Genomic DNA, 18,637 nt, shown 5'->3' with positions numbered 1-18,637 from the left:
GGAAGGGCATGACATTTTTCACCTGGACATATTTGTGGCTCTTAGATAGGCAGCCTGCGAGTAAGGTTCCATGGTCAGTATTAAGGAAGAGGGCTTGGGGGCATTGCTGACAGCGGGGGCCACCCCCAAAGCATGGTGGACTTACTGGCCGTTCCTAGCTGGGGAAGAGTCACACTGCGGTCCCTGCCTCGAGTGTTACCTGCTGGCCACACGAGCCAGGTTGGGGTTAGATGGGCACTGACACCCTTACGGACAATTGATACTGCTCAACAACTGAATTCAACCCAGGGTTATTCACTGCATGCAAGGGTGTTGGAGACTAACTAGCCTGGCAGTGAAACTCAACCAGAGGTGGTGTCTACTATAAAATAACCACAAGTGACAAGAGTCACCTGAGGACAATTCATACTAAAACTACTGGTGCAAGCCTGGGAATTGGAAAGGGCCACCCAAATGGTGTTGTAGGCCATTTATACAGAAGGAGGCTGGGACCGATCATTTTTGTTGACTCTAATGAATGTGTTCTGTTTGTTCCAAAATATTGTTGTCTCTGTGGTCTATTTGGTAAACTAATGTGGTTATGTTGTTCTGGGGATGGGGGCCAAAGTAGGGGGTAGCCCCGCTATGCCCCAATCACAACCTGCCATCACTCTACAGTACAGACAGTGCTGAAGAAAAAAGGGGAATGAAGGAACTAAGCTGGGCATCTTCACTTTCATTTGGCCACATCCTCAGCCCAACTCTTAGGGTGTAACCTTTTACACCCTGTGCTCCTGGGAAGGCTGGTCTTCACGCCCCACATGTAGGGGAAGAATACCTTTAATTTCTCTTTGCCGACAGAGCAGATATTGTTGCCAATTCGTTGTTTTTAAGGCGAATTTCACTTTTTGCCAGAAGTACAATTTCTTTTGCTCAAAATGTCAGCTACTTAGGGTGCCATAATGTTTCTGTGCCCTAATATGCTGAAATTTCAGGGGAAAAAAAGCTAAATGAAATTTACATTTTTTGTGAAAAAGCTCAAATTTGACCTGGAAAATGTCCAAAATGGCCAGCTGAAATTGTCGAAGTGGGCGAGTGTTGCCCAGAATTCACCAATTTTCCAATCCATAGAGCATATTTCTGCCATTTTACCCACCTCTAACCACAAAAAACCCAGAGCATACGGAGCATATGGTGAAGTGGGTTAAAGAAAAGAGGTGCCATCCTGAAACACTCCACTGCTGCCCAGGCGGGATCCGACAACATGAATGCACTGTCCATAGCACACAGGTGCCTCCCAGAGAGCCTCTCACACACCGAGATACAAACATAAAAGGGGAAGGCTACATATAGCTCAAGCATTGATAGACAGTTACAGAGACCAGATCAAGAGGGAAAGCCAGCGAAAGTGGAGACTGCGTAAAACCCTACAGAGGTCAATATCCCAGATACTGAGAGGGACCAGACACAGATAAAGGGATGGAGTAACCCAAATGCCTGCCGGAAGGAGATAGCAGGCCACGGCTGGTACCAGATAACAAGAGAACGAAGAAAACATTGTGCTTGGATGATGGATTGTTAAAGCACATCCTTGCAAAAGAGGTGATGACTGGAAGGTTTAGAATTAATATTAACCTCTGGCATTGTTCTGGGCAACCCTCAATATCATTGTTCTTCAGCTGGTGAAAGCCATTACAGAAAAGAGAAAGACCATATGCAAATCAGGCAAATCGTTGATACAGACATTCATGTTATCAATCCATAATTCATGCACAACCCTTCCCAGAGATTTTCTTGTATCAATGAAAACATCAAAAGACACATTACAGTTAAAGCACAGTTTTGAAAAATGATGAAACCAGAGAATAGAGCTGTTGTTATCCTGCAGTAACCCTTGAGGGCTACTTAAAGATGTACCAGAGAACCACAGTTGCCAAAATTCTCTTGAATCTTTTTCAAAACACCTCTCATGTATTTTGTGGCATAACCACATAAAAGCCTTATTTTTGGCTCTTGTAGTGGCATTAGCCCTAAACTCAGAAGTTTGGCCTCTCTGTTTTTGGTCCCACCTCAAAAGGGGCTGTCATCCCTTCAACACAAGAACAAGAGGTTGCCCCACTTTAATTAGAGACACCTTGGACAATGGGGGCCAATCAGCGAAAAAAAAACAAAAAGAAAGTCCCATGCATGCAATGTAAATAATTAAAAAGCAATATTCAGTGGCAAAAATGTATTTTGAAAAACAAATGATATGCAATAATTGAACAATAAAAGGAAAACAAATATATATGTACAATTAAACACAAAAGAAAAACCATCTAATGAAGATTCAAATATCACACACAGATCCCTACCCAAACATAACCCATGGATCAATCGTGCCTAGCTGCAACCATTCATATGATACTTAATCAAATAAAAATCATGCCAAAAACAAAATATAATGAACAAAATATGACAGTGTCTACTCCTGTCAGGTATGCAACCTACAATTATATAGGGCTGCAGTGAAAAAGTCTTTGAACCTATCGGGAAAGGCTAATCAAAGAACACATAATACATTGAATAACACAATTAATTAATCACTGGTCAACTCGAGTTTCGGCTTTAGATGTTGTCATTTTCATGAACACTGCCTTCATCAGGGCCACAAAAGACATTTTTCAGGTAGAGAACAGATTTAAACAATGGTGCACCATCACTTTGATTGAGTCACACAGCTCCAACTGGAGAAGGCGCAGCCGGTGTGGAACGCCCCAGTGCTACTTTTTTCAATCCAGGCCAACAGTGTTATTTCTAAAATTGCATCGCCGTCCCACAGCTCAACAGGAAATACCACAAGCTCCACCTTAACTGCAGATGGAGTGACAGCTTCTACAGTAAAAGGCACTGCAAATGGGGCTTGTGTCACTGTCTGACATGACAAAGTTACAGCACAGCAGCCTATCACCGGGATATAGTAAAAGGGGCTTTAACAAATTGTCTGTGTTAGGTGGTTCACCTTCTTCTTCTGTTGTGTTTGTGCCTACCTGCCGTGCCTGCACCTGTCGAAACATACATTTAAGAGATTCCGTTATAGCTGTCAGATAGTTGTGCATTTCCTTCCCCAACACAGTTGCAGCATTCTCAGCGTCAACATGAGCCTGTGTGGGAAGAGCAATGGGAGTATGCATTTGAAGCCCTGTCACTAGCTCATGTGATGGTCAAAGCCTGGCTGATTATGTAAGGCAAATAGTGCTTAAAGAAGGCTGTGTAGCTAAGTAGCTAACTCTTTTTAAGAGTGTCCTATATGTTGGCAATCTGTTCTCTTAAGAGGCCATTTAGTGACTCAAAAATGCTGCATGCTTGTGAATGATAGGCAGATGAGAATGTGTGATTTATCCCTAAAAGAATAGTGATGTGCTCAAACATTTCATTTACAAAGTGAAGTTCCTTGTCAGAACGTAGCACTTCACACACTCTCCACCTTGGTAAAACCACCTGCACAAGGAATTTAACAGCTGACATGGCATCTGGGTGGATGCATGGACCGGCTTCGATGCATCTAGCAAAAGGATACACGACAACTATCAAATGCTTGTAGCCATTACAAATTTAGAGCATATCCACATAGTCGATATGCAAATACTGAAATGGTCTAGTCGAATGGGGTATTGCTCCTCTCCCCATTCTCAAAGTGTGGCCAGCAGTGACAGTTTAACATACAAGACAATTTATAATGAAGCTTGCAATGTGTTCATTTAAGTTAGGGAAAAACCACTCCTCCAAAATCCTCAGTGCAAGACATTCCCTTGTTATTTGTGCTGGGTAATGCAACTGTTCTAGTGCTAATGTAAGCAGCCCTAGGGGTATAACAGGCTTCCCCTTGCTGTCCTGCTGCCACATTGTTTCTTTGGAGGACAATGAGCACCCCTCCTTTTCCATGTTCCTGTTCTTCTGGTGGTGCCCTTCCCTGCAACTCAATAATTGCTCTATGGGTAGTGTATTAAAACCCTCCTTCACTACCATGTTGCGTGTATGTGTGTATTTGTTTGGGGCAGTTCCAAGGCAAGATACTTCTGTGAAATATGCTGCCCTTTTTGCTTCTAAATCAGCTGCCTCATTGCCGCGAGAAATAAAATCTGCACCTCTAGTGTGTGATGTGCACTTCACCACAGCAATAGCTGATGGAAGTTCAAGTGTGTCCATGAGCCTTTCTAATAATGGAGCATGCTGCTCTGGTGTGCCGTCTGGGCACAGGAAGGCCCTCCTTCTACAATGTGACAGTCCTGCGTGTACTGTAGATGTCACATAGGCGGAGTCAGAATACACTGTTACCACCTCATCCTCATGTGCTTCAAGCAACAAAATCAAAGCTACCAACTCTGCCACTTGTGCTGAAAAATAAACTGGCAATCTTGCACTTGTTACTATTTCAAAGCTGTCATTCTCTCCTGCCTTCACTACTGCTGTTCCACTGTGCCTTTTACCAGAGCTCTGATCTACTATTGATGACCATCAACAAAGAGAATGATCCCCCCTCTTAGGACATTTTCTTTAACATGAGGTAATTCATCATAGTGTGGATAGTACACTTATGTACATAATCTCCCTCCTTTACTGTTTCTGCTATGAATCTGTCTGGGTTCACTACTCAATAGCTTATAACTTTGATTGATGGATTTAATAAAATGACTTCATAACCAGAGCCTCTCTGTGACGTCAATGTACTTTTGGGCTATGCAAGGATGGCAAAAAGAGCATGTTTAACATATAATGTGACTGAACAGCCCATAGTTATGCTGGACAATTCTTCAATTGCAAAGGCTACTGCAGCCAATGCTTTCTCACATGGGTAATGGCCTCTAATTGTGGGATCTAAGATCCCACTGTAGAATGCTAATGGTTTGCATCCCATAGAACTTTTCTTTCTGAGGACAGCCATCATCACTACTCCAGTTGAATGTGAAAACAGAAAAAAATCTTCTTTGTACTCAGGAATCCCTAACACTGGAGCAGTGCTCATTACTAGTTTCAACTCATCAAAGGCATCTATCATCTCGCCTGTCCAGGCTATGTCGCTTGTGTCCTTCTTTTAGTCCTTTTAGGAGTGGCATGACATATTTGCTGTAGTCAAAAAACCATGCCACACAGTCTCTGGCCTCCCTGTTTTCATACTCGCTTCTACTCTTTCATGTTTCACTTTCCTCCACTCTTTTGATGTTAGTTGGCCTATGTATGGGACCTCTTCCTGAAAATATTGTAGTTCCTCTTTGGGCACTTTGTACCATTTTTCTGCCAGTACTGTCAACAATGTCACGGAGTCTTTCCTGCACTCTTCCTCCGTGGTGCTGAAGACTAAGATGTCATCCACATATTGGATGACCGCACTGCCAAGTTGTACATTTCTGCGGTCCATCTGAAAATGAATACCAAGGGTGATTTACAGTACCCTGGGGTAAACAGGAATGTTGCAATCCGATTCTGCTACAAGTGGACATGGTCAAATATTGTGACTCTTCATGTAAGGGAATTAAAAAGAAAGAATTCTTTAAATCAATCACCGTAAAATATTTACATGTGAACAGGATGTTACATAATATTGTGGCTAGATTTGGCACTGATGGAAATTCTGCCTCAACAATATTATTCAGTGGGTGTAGGTCCTGTATACAGCTCCATGACCCCACTGTCGCCTTCTTAATTGGGTAGACTGCCATGTTGCATGACGATTCTGAAGGCACTAATATCCTGTCGGTCTAGGGTGGTGATGGTTTCATAGATACCCTCATCAGCTTCTTTTTACATGGGTTACTGTTTTAATTGTGGTAAAATGGCTCCTTCTTCAGTTTAATTGTGACTGCTCCCACTCCTTTTAATAGACCAATGTCATACAGACTGCTGGTCTAGAATGAGCTTGGTACGCATGCCACATCTTCTTGAAGAAAGGATGGTACTTTCCTCACTAATGGAAAAACTGTGGAGCTTGGCTTGTAAAGCCAGGGATGAGTGCCGTACACCCTTTGTCTAGCGTGTCAGCTAGCTTAACATTGGTTTACAGTAAAGATGCAAAGTACTTCCGGTTTCATCATTAGATAAGACTGACTTTGAACTATGGCTAGAGACAAAACAAGACTGTATTTGTATAAACATAACCACAATAAAGCGGCCTATGCCAAAGTCTTATCATGCCAATGCATTTCAGACTTGTTGTCCATCGTCAGGGTAAATAGCTGTGCATGCATTACAATAGGCCACAGGGACCCAAAACGAATCAAATCAATGGTGCAACATGCAACAATTATTGATATTTAACTGTGTCAGGTGTTATGTTCACATGAGAATAATGCTATTGATTAAAGGGACCAAAAGTTTCCAAGGGACCACAAGAATCATCAGCATACAAAGATCCAATTGATCAGATAAATGTACCAGTTTGAATGGGAGAAAAAGAGAGAAAATGAAAAGAGAAAGAGTTAGACCAGTGATCATCCAAAGTTGTGCCATGTAAACCCTAACGAGCATGTTGAATATCAGTCTTATTCAATGATGATACTGGACGTACTTTACATTTATACTATAAACCAATGTTAGCTAGCTGACACGCTACACAAAAAGTGTGCAGCCCTCACCGCTGGCTTTACCAGCCAAGGTCCACAGTTTTGCCACTATTGTCTATGCTCCGTGCGGAGGGATTCTATATTGGGTATTTACCACAAATTTTGATATCAATCACTACCAATAGAAACTTATTGTGAAAATAGAATCTACCCCCAGCGGTGTCCACTCACACAAATAATGTGTGAACTTTCCACACTAATGACCTTCTCTTGGGAATCTCCCGGTCCTCAGTTTGCAACTGGTATGTGAGACTGATGCTAAATATCACCTAATCATCTGAGTCCTCACCTGTAAACAATTCTTCATCTGTCAAGTCAGTCAGTCTGTGTACCGAGTTGAGCACTATTACTGTACACCAATTCACCCCTTTGTCATCGATTCTATGTCGAATCATTCTGTCCTCTGTTACTATGGCTGCTTCTAGCTCAATTGTAATTATCTGCCCTTCCGCCGTGCACATGGATACTTCTGTTCGGAACACAAACTCTTCTGGTAACTGAAATACTTTATCTTGTATTCGTAGAAGCCATGCCAATAGCACATGTACTCCATAAAGGAATGTGTTTAGTGGCACCCCCTCAATGCTTTCTGACAACAAAATGCTGTTATGAATTCTTATGCATTTTCGTAATGGATCGCTGGGGTAGAACATAGTATCCCCTTTTCAGTAAATGAGATTGTCATGTTTAGTTTACTCATCAAGTATCTCCCCAATATAACAATGGCATAGACATGTCGTGCTCTCCTATAGTGATAGGTAGTTTGTAAATGGAACTGTAGTCCTCACCCCAGAAAACCCTTGTGAATCCATGGAAATGCCTGATGTTGCAGAAAACCCTTGTGTGTCCACAGAAATGGCTGACATTGGGAATGTTCCCTCTCTAAAACGATATTGAGTTGCCCCCCTATCTACCAAGAAGAAAAATGTCTTGTCATCTGTAGCCACCCCGACCCTTGGTTCCTCTTGTGGGTATGGTGTAATCGATAGGATGGAACACACAGGTTTTTCTGTGAGTCGTCCTATTGTGGATATATATTCAGTCCTGTACCGGTGAAAGTATTCCCTCCCACTACTGTCACACCCCCTACTCTAGGTGTAGATGTCCCTGGTGATATATTTGCCTCCCACTGTGTCACTGTGTTCTGTTGTGCTGGTGCCTGTGCCTTCATTGTTCCTTGCTGTGTCTGAGGTTGCATTGCCTGTTGCATCTACTGTATTTTTGGTGCTGGTGGCTCATACTGTGTGTGAATTTGGACATAATGTTCTAGTAGTCCCGCGCTATACGGTGGGATATGTTGGCCCGCCTCTTGGGTGTATAGGTTGCCAATTCTGTTGCATTCCTCCCCTATGTCTGCATACAGGTGAAACGTGCCCCATCTTCTGTTAGGGAGAATTCTCAAAAATGTGCTAATTTCCCTTACCTTTTGAGACCCCCAGCAACTTTGCTGGATTTCTAGGATTTTAATTTTCACCTGGAAAGAGTGTGAGCCTTTTTTCCCACTCTTCCATGTATTTTGATGTGTGTTTTACTTTTGTGTTCTTTGGATATGGAGTTTTAAAACAACTCCATAGGCCTCATCTTTTTCTTGTGTGTCACACAACACCTTCAGTGCAGTGGCACAGGGTTGTCTTTCAGACTTTCCAAGGTTTCAATACCTTCTCTGGGACTGACTACCGTCGCCCAGAGCATGAATTGTTAAATTTACTTTACTGGTCTTTTTTAAACTAACAGAGCCAGCACACACTATATTCCTATAGAGTGCTGGAGGGGTTGCCTAGCATCCCCTGAGTTGAAACACTCATGTAACAGTCAAATGTTACCTTTTCCCTCTTGAAATGGCTGGAGGACGTGGTTTAGAACAAACTACCATGATTTTTCCAGACCTCGAACACCGGTAGCTAAAAATCGGGACAGCCATGTTTTTCAATATGGCACCCAAGACCTATCTGTAAAAACAGACTCTGGTCAACTTTTTTCACAGTTTCTTTTAGGAAAGGTCCTTTTTGTGTAAACCAGGTTTGGTCCCTTTGTTCGTTGGCCTTTGGCGGGCTTCAGTGCTGAAGCCATCATCTGGCGCCTGAGTGTCTGGGGCTGACAGGATGTGAGGGAGGTGCCCGAAACTCCCTGTGCTTAGTCTCCTAGGAGACCTGAATGCACTCTGGCATGATTGGCAGGCTGGCTGTCCGGCAAGGACAGCCACCCAGCTGGGTGAGTGACAGCTAGGCTGGAATGAATGGGGTAAAACTGTTTAAAAGCAGGCCTCTGAGACTTGGAAAGCAGAGTCGACCACTGGAACGAAAGAACCGAAGACGAGCTGAAGGAAGATGATTGCTGCAACTCTGGGTCCACAGGTGAAGCCCTGCTGCAGGTCCGAATTGCCTGAAACTCCATCGACAGAGAAGCCCTTCAAGGTTGACTTCTTCCCTTGAGTTTGGTGGGAACACCCAACTCGCAAGTCACCTGGACACTGTCTCTATACTGGTCGAATTTTCTTCAGAGTGCTGTTGGAAACTGGATAGCCAGTGAGAAGGACACCAGTTTGTGGTCTTTAAGGCACTCACACCTTAAACCAACATTTTTCCAAGCTTGTGGCCTCTTCCCAGGGCAGTGGTACGTCCTCCCGACGTCCTCCTTCTTGTCTCCATGACTGAACCTCAGGAACAGCGAGATCTGCAGGAGCTGCAAGGAACAACTGCCTCAGCTACAGCCCTTCTTCACTTAAAAGGTACTGTCCAAGTGCGGTCAAGAAATCCTTTCTGCTGCGGTGAAAGTTTGTGAAACTTTCCCAACTTTGAAGGCTTGTCCTTCCCTAAACCGACATATAACTTTTCGTCTGACCAACTACTCCTAAAAGCCGTGGTAAAGACTTAACCGTTTACTACTAGAACTGTGCTATCCTATCCAAGATTCTGAACCATTGACTTTGGCCCAGGCCTATTGAATTGAATTGCTGGTTGTAGTGAACTGAAACTATTTGCCCTACCTCTGAAAGTATTTGTGCTTTGATTATTTTAACCTTGTCTTTTTACCCCTTTTTAAAGTAACTGAAGTGCCATTTACTTGTTCAGAAACTGATTGGTTGTGTATTGTAGTATATAAGTTTGTGATCTTGAGCTGCTCTTACTAGTGGAATGTTTTCCAACTGACTGTGTAAATAAATGTATATTCTTTTACCAAGAAACCTTGAGTAGGTGTTGGTTTGAACCACTGTGATTGCTGCCCCTTTGTGTAACCTCTTGTACTGCTCATTTTACTTTTGAGATAAGTCTGGCTGCTCAGCCACTGCTACCACATTACTGTGAAGTACAGGGTTATACCAAAGGTGAAACTGTGCTTACACCTGTAGTCTTAATTGTGTGTAGTGTTCCCAAAGGTAACTCCATGTGATTCTGCCTAACACTGGTGTACAGTGGTGAGGATAAAGTATAGTTGTTACATTGATAGTGCTGCTCTTACCTTTGTTCAGATAACCCTCACAAAGCTAAGCACCACTAGAGAAGCAACTGTTTGATCGTGCCTGATATGGATAGCTACAGACAGGAGATCCTAGTCACTTTAACAGTTGATCAATTGAGAGAAATGTGTAAAGCTAGGAACCTCACAGTAAAAGGCAAAAAGGTTGAATTGATAGACAAGTTCTTGGAATATCAAAGTCTGAGGAGTGGGTCTGAAAAACCTACCCCTGCAGCAAATGTGGAAAATGATGATGAGGATGATAATGTTTCAGAGTCCAACTAAAATGTTATTGATGAGTTAGATGAGGCAGAAGAGTCTCAAAATGTTGGCTCTGTTTTACCTCTACCTGCTCATAGGCCTCAAACATTGACCACAGCGACCCCATCAGGTCCAACACTAAGTCCTGAATTTGTCTCTCTTGAAAGGATGAGACTTGAATTGGAATTCAAAAGAATCCAAGCCCAAACTGAAAGTAAGCATCAAGAACTTGAGCTCAGAGAAATGGAGTGTCTTGTCTCTTGAGAATGGTTCTCTCCCAGAGTCTTCTAGGTCTTCCAGTCCTAAGAGGCCTTGCATGCCCAAAGATGCAGTAAGTATTTATGAGGTTAAGCTTGATATGTTGGATTGGCTGGCAACTTTTGAATATAACCAAACATAAAGAGGACTGAGGTTTTTTTAAAATAGAGGATAGGATTGAGCCCCAAGGAATATGTACTGTTTACAACGAAATTCATATAATATAACCATGGGATTTAGAACAATACAGGGAATCAGCTGATTCCTTGGCTCTTTTACAGGCTACCCCCAGTTGCATCTGATATTGTCATGGCGATGGGAGAAGTATACAGAATGGAGTATGAAAGTGTGAAACTAGCTTTGATAGCTAAGTTTGTGAAGACCCCTTCCTAGTATCTTAAGTGGCTTAGAACCCTCAAAAAGCATGATAGTACCCCTTGGGCTACCTGGGTGTGTGAATGTTTGAAAAACTTAGATGGTTGGGTTAAGGGTTACAAAGTTAACACTTATGAAGGTATGAGAAATCTGTTTATGTTAGAATCTATTTATGATGCCTGCTCTCCTGAGCTGAGACAGCACTTGGCTGACTCTATGGAAATTGATCCAAACAGGGCTACTCACAAGGATTCTGGGGCAACTCAGAAAAAGGATGAGGGAAAGCAGCACAAGAAAGATAACAAAGAGAATTCTAATACCTCCAATCCAAAAGAGGGCCCCAAACATAACAAGGGTAAGCCAAAAGGGAACCCAAATCAGGCTAGTGTACCTCCTGGTGCTAAACCAGAAGGAGGTCAGACCAAACCCCCATACATAAAGACATGTGGAAAATGTTATGCTTGTGGGTCAACTGACCATGTGAAAGGGGATCCCAGATGTAAGGGTAAACCTTCAGGGATCCACACTGTCTCCTTAGCCTTCTCCCCAGAGGAAGAAGTACCAATGGCAAGTGGAAACTTTCACTTACTGGCTGAGGAACCCATGTTTCTTTAGTGTCCCTGTGTCTGTGGGAAGAGCAAAACTTAGATGTCTACAATTCCATTCTAGACAATACTAAAGAGTATTACAATGACAGTGTTCTTGTGAATGGTCAGGAGACCCCTGCCATCAGAGACACTGGGCCAGCATTACTGCAGTTGATTAATCTTCTTTCAAGGTAGAGGTGTTGCTAAGGCACCCAAATGCATCACTAAGCTTGCTGGAGGCCCTGTCCAAATGCTTCCACAGTTACCAGCTCTCATCCAGTGCAATGACATGACTGTCAAGATACCTGTTAGTGTGCAGAGTGAAGTACCTGGGAGAGTCCTGTTGGGGAATGACTTAAAATTCCTTGTAGTTGCATTAAGCACCCCCAGGCCTCCCAGCAAAAGGAAACAGGAGCAGACTAGGAAGGCCAGAGAGAGTACCTTAAGGGGCTCTCCAGGGGAACTTATAGAGGAAACTATAACCCTCAGTCTACAGGACGTACTGACTGCAATTTCTAAGAAGAAAGAGGAAAAAGGGAAACCTAAAGCCTCCAGGAAGAAACCAGCCAGCACTCCTGTGCAACCAATAAGGACAACCCCAAGAGGACTGTATAAAGTCACACCTGTGACTCCTCTGCCAGCAGACACTGAGTTTAAGGAACAAACTAGTGTGGTTGAATCAGCTGCTCTGCTGAGGAATCAGAGCTGTAAGAGGACCTTGCTCCTGTTGGAGATCTGGATCCTACAGACCATCCTGAGCTGCTGTCTTTACTGGCAGAAGGTGGACCCTGTAGGGCTGACTTCAGCAGAGGTCAAAGAGAGTGTCCTACTCTTGAAGGTCTTCGCCAACAGGCAGATTTCCAGCTGGATGGGCAAGAGCCAGGGAAGCATAGGTTGTACTGGGAAGATGGCCTCTTCTACAGTGAACCAACTGAGTCTATCCCAGAGGACTACAGATGACTTGAGGTGCCCCTGGAAAGCAGACTCCAGTTTCTACAGTTAGCCCATGAGATACCTTTAGCTGGTCACTTGAGTTTCAAGAAAACCAAAGAAAGGATCTCTCTGTATTTCTACTGGCCTAAGTTGGGGTCTGATGTAGATAAATTCTGTATGAGCTGTCACACTTGTCAGACATCTGGCAAGAGTGAAGCCAAGAATGTGGCTCCCTTGGTGCCTCTGCCAGTGGTGGGAGTCCCCTTTGAGAGTGTAGGAATCGACATTGTTGGTCCCTTGGACCCTCCAACCTCTTCAGGAAACAGGTTTATCCTGGTTGTAGTAGACCATGCTAGTAGGTATCCTGAAGCAATACCTATGAGGACTGTTACAGTTCAGGCTGTGGCTAAGGCCCTACTTGGTATTTTTACCAGGGTAGGTTTTCCTAAGGAAGTTATCTCTGACAGGGGATCCAATTTTATGTCCCACTACATGCAGGCCCTTGTGGAAGAACTGTGGAGTAATTTACAAGTTCTCAACTGCCTACCATCAACAGACAAATGGATTGGTAGAGAGGTTTAACCATACAAGGAAGAGCATGATAGGTGCTTTAGAATAACCCCTTCGAAAAACAATGGGCCCTTCTACCTCCATGCCTTCTGTTTGCTTATAGAGAAGTCCCTCAGGAGGGTGTTGGATTTAGTCCCTTTGAGCTTCTCTATGGCCATCCAGTTAGAGTCCCCTCGGCCCTGATGAAGGAGTGGTTGGAGATTGTTCCTTGCCCCAAGCCAGTGAGAGTCACTAACTATGTGATAGGTCTCCAGAGGAGAATGTCACACATGATGGCAGAAGCATCAGATAACCTGAAAGCAGGTCAGGCTCTGGCAAAGCATTGGCATGACCAGCAGGCCAACATGGTTGAGTTTGCTCAAGACCAGCAAGTTCTAGTTTTGGTTCCTACAAGGCAGAGGGCCTTACAGGACAAGTGGAAAGGACCCTTCAAGGTTGTGGGCAAACTTGGAGAGGTCAACTATCTGGTGGACTTAGGCAATCCTAAGGAGGCTCCCAGAGTCATTCACACCAACCGTCTAACAGCTTATGTCACAAGACCAGAAGTAGGAGCTTTGCTTCTAGCTTCAGCTCAAGAGAAGGAGGAGAGCGAACCTCTACCTGACCTACTCAGAGGACACCCTTCAGATGAGAAAATAGAAGGAGTCAATCTCTCTTCTAATTTAACACCTGACCAACAGGAGGAGTGCAAGTTTCTGTTAAATCAGTTTGCCTCCCTGTTTTCACTATCACCAAGCTTGACCCCTTGGGGCCAGCTTGATATTCTCACTGGTGACTGTCTACCTGTTAAAAGCAGAGGATACAGGATGTCAGATCATGCAAGAACCCACATAAAGGAAGAGGTCAACAAGCTGCTTGATCTCAGGGTAATAGAGCCCTCTACCAGTCCATGGTATAGTCCAGTTGTACTAGTGCCAAAGGCAGGATCGAAGGAGTTGAGATTATGGGCCTCATTACATGGACGGCGGTGGACCAAGGTGCTATTAGCACCTTGGTCCATGCCGGTAAAATACCGGCACCGCCTTGGAGGAAAGGGGAATTACCGCCTATTCCAAGGTTGGTGGGGCGGTAATTCCCCCTTCCCCCATTGCCCTTCCCCATTCCCATTTTTGCCCCATAGGGCATAATGGGAATGGGGAAGGTGCTAATTACGGCACCGCAAATTGCGGTACCGTAATTAGCTCCCTGGTCCCTTTGCAGGTTGCTTTTTAACGCCTGCAAAAAGCAGGCGTTAAAGTCTCCAACCCGCAAAGGGACCTCGTACTAAGGCAGTAAGGGTTAACGGTCACCGGTACCATTAACGGTGACCATTAACCCTTACCACCGTCCGTGTAATGAGGCCCTATGTGTGGACTATAGATCTCTGAATGCAGTCACTAAGACTGATGCCCATCCTTTACCAAGGACAGATGAACTGGTGGACAAGCTTGGTTCAGCCAAGTACCTCAGTACATTTGATCTCACTTCAGGCTATTGGCAAATAGCACTGACAGACCATGCCAAGTAGAAAACTGCATTCTCAACCCCAGCAGGCCTCTACCAATTTAAGGTAATGCCTTTTGGACTAAGGATTGCACCTGCAACATTCCAAAGGATGATTAACCAAGTTCTGAATGGGATGGAGGACATCTGAATGGCATACTTGGATGACATTGCCGTGTTCAGCCCTACTTGGAAATAACATGTTGGCCACTTAGGATATGTTTTGCAGGCACTTTAGCAGGCCTATCTGACCATAAGGGCGAGTAAGTGTCAGATTGGACAGAGTAAAGTGGTCTACCTTGGACATGAGGTAGGAGGCGGTGAAATCAGGCCATTACCTAGCAAAGTACAAGCTGTACAAAACGGGGCCACCCCTACTACTCAAACCCAGGTGAGAGCCTTCCTAGGCCTCACTGGTTACTATAGGAATTTCATATAGAACTATGGGACCATAGCTTCTCCCTTGAATGTGATCTCCTCACCCAAATTTCCTAAAAAGGTCAGGTGGAATGAGGAGCGCACTCAAGCTTTTGAAGAACCTAAGAAAGCCCTATGTCAGGCTCCAGTCCTAAGAGCTTCTGACTATAACCAAACCTTTCTTGTGCAGACAGATGCAGGTATAGGTGCAGTTCTGAGTCAGCTGGATGGGAAAGGTAGGGATCACTCCATTTGCTTCATCAGCAGGAAGCTGAAGGAACCTGAGACAAGGTGGGCAACCACTGAAAGAGAATGTTTACTATTGTGTGGTCACTGAAGAAGTTTAGACCATACTTGTATGGGTCTAATTTTGTGATTCAGACTGACCACCAACCCTTCAGATGGTTGATGCAAATAAAGTGGAAAACCCTAAACTATTGAGATGGTAAATCAGCCTGCAAGGGTTTGATTTTACCATTGAACACAGGTCTGGGTGTCACCACCAAAATGCTGATGGTCTCTCCAGGATGTTTGACAGACTGGAGTAAGGAGATTCATCCAGAGGTGGATTAAATCCTCCTGTCCCTTAGTCTGTGGGAGGGCAGGGGGGTAGTAAGGGGCGAGTGTTAGGGAGAATTCTCAAGAATGTGCTAATTTCCCTTACTGTTTGAGACTCCCAGCAACTTTGCTGGATTTCTAGGATTTTAATTTTTACCTGGAAAGAGTGTCAGCCTTTTTTCCCACTCTTTCATGTATTTTGATGTGTGTTTTACTTTTGTGTTCTTTGTATAGGGAGTATTAAAACAACTCAATAGGCATCATCTTTTTCTTGTGTGTCACACTGCACCTTCAGTACAGTGGCAAAGGGTTGTGGCACATTGCTAACAAACCATGGACACTTGACAGATCATCAGGATATGATCCAGACATAGAATAGACATAGAATAGGGGGAGAGGGGCCCATGGAACATTCTTCCTTCAATTAAACGTTACAATCCCTCATTCTCAGGCCATGATACAGGGCAATCCCTTTGTACTTGGCCTTGTTTGGTGCTGTATGTCTACATGTTCATTTAGGGAGTACGGCAGGTGTCCTAGACGTGTTTGCTTCTAATGAATGGCCAGTGTACCCCCGTTATGGGTCACGTGTGATGGGACCATGTTTGAAATAGATTTACCTCCTATTCATTGAGATTTCAGCTAACAATAATGTGTGTGTCGTGTTTTCTATTACCAATGGGTATACTCTTGAGTTACTCTTCATAGAGTCGTTTGGTTTACTGTTTTGTTGCACCTGGTTAGCAAAGGCTGGCTGTGTTCTTATAAAACTTTAATCTGGGAGCATACTGCTTGCGTCTTGGGAATTGCTATCTCGTCCCTTTGCTCTGTCATTCTGATCCTCCCTAATTTCACTTTAACCATGGCATTAGTTGTTAGCCAATGTTTGAGCTCTGCACGGAAAAGTATTTCTGTGGATTCAGCCTTTTGAGTTGTCCGGAGGCTTTAAGGCCTGTGCATATTCAGAGATGTGCTGTGGCTTTAATTTTTTATAAGATTGCTCCCCAACTACATTCTTGCTTCTGTGTTAAGGTGCTAAATGCGTGTGTCATTCATGCTGCATTCAGCTTACACATTGGTCATGTTACTGTTCTTCGTGTCTGTGGGTGCTATGTTAATTTTCTTCATGTCTTAATGCATGTATTACCTATTGTTCATGTTTTTCATGTGGAGTGCATATTTGCTTTGTGTCTAGTGCATGCCATTCTAGTGTTACAATGTTAGTTTGAATGTTTTTGAATATTTTTGCCATCTTCAACTCACAACTGGTGTAAAGGGCATACAGGCTGTCTCAGTGTGTAACGTCTCTCACCTTTGCTATATTGAGGTGGGGGAGGGCAGTGTGGTTGGGGCAGAAGCTATGGATGACGTTTTTATCTGCCTCCCAACACTATCCCTGAGTAGGGAGCATGAGCAAGTCAGGAACTCTATCTCCCACCTGGAACACCCAGTAACACCCACAATTATAGGTAACAGTGACCTAGTGGTGACACATACTGAGGAAAATTATGAAGGTCCGGCCTCTCTCTTACCAATGGTAATATCTCTGGAGGGACACGTGGATGACTAAGGTTGGAAACTCGAGCAGGTTGTAGACCACCACCCCATAACTACGTTTTCCTCCCATTTCTCCACCTAATAATAGTGTCCACGAGGCTCAGGAAACCATAGAGATCATCAATACTCCTCAATCAGAGATCTCATTCCTAAATAACTTTTGGGAAGAACAGGAGGAGCGAGAACTATCCAGCCCAGGGGCACCCCTCTGTGATTTGCAGGGATCGGAGACACCCAACAGACCTAAACCTAGCGGACCATATTCAAACCCTACATTGGTAGACAATGGAAATACATCATCCATTATGACCCCATCTCCTACCCTAGAGGAGAACTTCTCCTCCTGTGCAACGTTTGTCACCCAACGAGACATTGGGCCTCATTACGAGGAGGGGGTAGAGGGTTAACGGCGCCGGTGAAGCTGCCGGTGCCGTTAACCCTCTACCGCCTCATTACGAGGTCTGCTCGCGGGTTCCGCTAAGGACGTCTGGTAAAACCTGGTGTCCTTAGCGGGACCCACTAGCAGACCAGGATTCTAACAACGGGCCCGTCATTAACGGGCCCGTTGTTAGCATCCTCCCCATTCCCATTGAGCCCTATCGGGGCTCCAATGGGAATGGGGATGTACCGGGTCCGGGTCCCAGGAAAGGGAATTACTGGGCCCTCCAAGGTCGGAATGGAACCTGGACCCAGACCCGGTAGCAGGTATGGGGGTAGCCATGCCGCTAAAAGCGGCATGGCTACCTCCATACTCGTAATGAGACCCATTGTCCTTTGATTGTCTTACATATGCAGTTATTAACACCCAAGGAAGAAAACCATACAAGAGATCTAAGTCCAACCTCTATGCCCAACCCAATGAGATAATGGCCCATGGGGTACAAAGTCCAGGGACACCCTGCCAGAAAAACAAGAAAAAGAAAACCGGAAGGAAGATAAATGCTTTCCTGTGCCCAAGAACCAAAACAGCTATAGAGTCCCTGCCACTCTAAAAGGAAGATGAATCTGGATTCTGTTAGATAGTGGAAGCAAGAGGTGCACCATACACCCCGAACTGCTCCTTAGGGGTTGGAAAGTGGTGGAAAAAGAATGGACCAACTGTGTCTATAGGCATACTGAGACATACCCACACACCTAAATTCCTCTTATCATCCTGTGAAAAGAACTATGGGTTAAAGTGACTGTAATTCCCAACTTGCATACTCAATTAATCCTAGGGAATACCATACCACACTTTGACCACTAGGCTGCCCAGATTGCAAGAATAGAGATGTAGGAAGGGAGGGTTGTGACACTGACCAAACCACCCTCCACAAAAGTTCAAAAGATCCCACCATAATCTTTAGAAGGGGAAGCGACCTTCATAAGGGGAAAGGTATGTGATGAATCTGAGGATGTCGTTCCTTCTCCCCTAGGGAGAGGCCTTTCCCATGGGCCCGGTCTGTACACCCACAGTCCAATATCCCCCAACAGAGGATCACATGGGGGAGGAACCCCCACATGGCATTAGGGACGAGCATGCTCAGAGAATGCAGTATTCCCCCGTGTTAGTACACCTAAACCCTTCCCCCATGTTAAATCCCCCTTCCCTTCTTGTGGATAGGG

Source organism: Ambystoma mexicanum, chromosome 3p (genome assembly GCF_040938575.1).
Source record: "Ambystoma mexicanum isolate Mex_15411 chromosome 3p, UKY_AmexF1_1, whole genome shotgun sequence".
NCBI lineage: Eukaryota > Metazoa > Chordata > Amphibia > Caudata > Ambystomatidae > Ambystoma > Ambystoma mexicanum.
This window is presented reverse-complemented; position numbering follows the sequence as displayed.